Here is a 2,500-nt window from a genome sequence, read left to right as displayed (position 1 = left end):
AGGTTAGGTTAATTTAGGTTGGTTAGGTTACGATCCTAACCTATATGTTACACTTCTAAGATTGCCTTCCTTCAAGGGTGGTTACGGGGGGCCGAGCCCCCCCCAGTCAGGTAACACATTCTACTAGGTCAGGGTAGGTTAGTTTGGTTTGGTTACTATCATAACCTATATGTTACACTTCTAAGATTGCCTTCCTTTTAGGGGGGCTATGGGGATGGGGGGAGCCCACTGGTTAGGTTACACAATTTTTACAATTGTCCTCAACATTTCTTGTTATGTTCAATCACCCCCTTAACTGGCCACTCTGATCCTTGAAACTTGATAATATTCTATTCATTATTCACTAAAATGGTCTTAGACTTGTACTTGATAATTTATACTTAAGTACTAGATGTGTAAATACCAGATGTAAAAAACCGTGTATAGATATATAATATATATTTTCATGTATGTATGGATTATTAGCTCTTATGTAAAATATGATTCCCTACTGTAAGGTTTCATAGCAATATTTTTTACTTTAATAATAATACACGATAACTTTGGTTTCATAAACAGAAAAGAACCTATGTTTGTACGATTTCACTTAATATTTGTTAAGTTCAATTACCCCCAAACAGGCCTTCCTCATTTCCTATATTGTCCGCCCATAACAATACAGTGTTCGTGTTTTTTTTTTTCACAAACGTGAATATTTACCCCCCACCCCATCCTCCCTACTCTGTTTCGTGGTCTCAAGCCCCCCACCCCCCCCACCCCCCCTCCTTACTCCTGAATGACAAACTTGCCAGTTGCAGTGTCAACCAGCCAGGTGGCGGAAGCACTCCCGGGCACCTCCACCTCCTCCGGGCCTCATTACTAACTCGACTCTGCCCCGTACATGTGTTAACTGCTTCGTTAGTTATAAGGACATTTCAGCCCATTACTCGGGGTAGTATGAAAGGTTGGTAATATACTGTCAAGATCACGGCAGTGGCGTACTTTAAAATCCTATTCCACGACCCTAAGACGAGGCTCCATGCCTTCGTGAAAGCGGCTGCTGAACTCTATCCTCCACCCCTTTAAGGTAAGGTTCCTAATCTTTATGTACTTTGTTATATTGTGTTTTAGTGTTCCAAAGGTTTAGTGCTTTTAATGTCTGTGATATTTAGTGGGAATTATTTACCACCATATCCCAGCATGGCTTTACCAACTCGTACCTCTGCCTTCCTCTTCCGGTACCCCGCCCCCCACCCCCCGCCCCCCCAACCCCTTTACCGGACATAAGGCTCCCTGTTAGTCAGGTATCCCACACCCCCTACCAGCATTCAAATATGGCGGTTTGTTTACGTTTCATGGCCGCGAACCAACACTTCGAAGATTGTTCAGTCGAAGTAGACTATGGCAATTGATGTTTTTCTATGTTATTTTGCTTACTTTACAAGAGTTTAAGGTAATATTTTTCCGGTCGACTGTAACTAATCTGTTATTTACCTTTGAACTCTGTAGTTGGTACATCGGACCCCTTGTACTGTCATGTAGTCGTCAGAGGTAAATTACAGTTTAATTTCAGTCGACCGAATAAATATTACTTTAAATTCTTGTTCAGCAGGTAAAATGATATAGGAAAACGTCAACTGCCATAGTCTACTGTACCGCGGAATGCGGGCTTAGAATTACCCTGTTTTATGATACTTCAATGCAAACTGCATGGCACTGTTCACAGACTAAAATTCCTCTAACCATTTTTCTGCAGCAACATTCTTGTCGAATCATGAATTTCCACTATTCCTAATGTGTTATAGCAATTTCATTGGTTAGAATTAACAATTACAAGGGTTTTCGGATGTCAGATGTGTATAACCTCAAAGTTAACTGGATTAGGACTATTGATAGATTTTTCAAAAACCAATGAACCTGCCATCTAGGGGGAAAACAATCCCATAAATTACAGTGCTAACATTAAAAAAACACCGGCTACCGAAATTCTTCATGGGAAAGTTTGCAATAAGGCCCCAATGAAAAATTAATAGCATCAATATATCTGCACACAGACATAGCCAAGAATACCATAAAGAAATTCAGAATAGATAACTGCAATGAGTTCACTCACCACATCCAATCCAAAATGAATTCCAAATTTTTCAACTAAAAGTAAACAACCGTCCAATTACTTCTGTTGCACCTGAACAAAAACCCTCCCAAATTTTAGTTTCAGGCACGTCTGAATTGTTGCTGCAGGGAAGACAAGGACTGAAAATACAAGGAGCATTCTGGTACGTATCTTGAAACTGATTCAGCTTCTTTAATATCCTTGGAAAAACAGCAACTCATCTTTGTCGCCTCCTGTTTTCTTCGAGATATCATAAAGATAATAATTTTTGAATGGATATAAAATTAAAAATTAAATGTCTTTGATGGGCTACTGAAGCAAACCACTTTAAAATACTACAACACAAAATAAATATATACTCACATAAATTTACAGGGATTTTCACATAAATCTATACCTTATCAGAGG

The sequence above is a fragment of the Macrobrachium nipponense genome, chromosome 7 (assembly GCF_015104395.2).
Source record: "Macrobrachium nipponense isolate FS-2020 chromosome 7, ASM1510439v2, whole genome shotgun sequence".
Lineage (NCBI taxonomy): Eukaryota > Metazoa > Arthropoda > Malacostraca > Decapoda > Palaemonidae > Macrobrachium > Macrobrachium nipponense.
The sequence above is the reverse complement of the archived record's forward strand: the minus strand, read 5'-3'. Positions refer to the sequence as shown.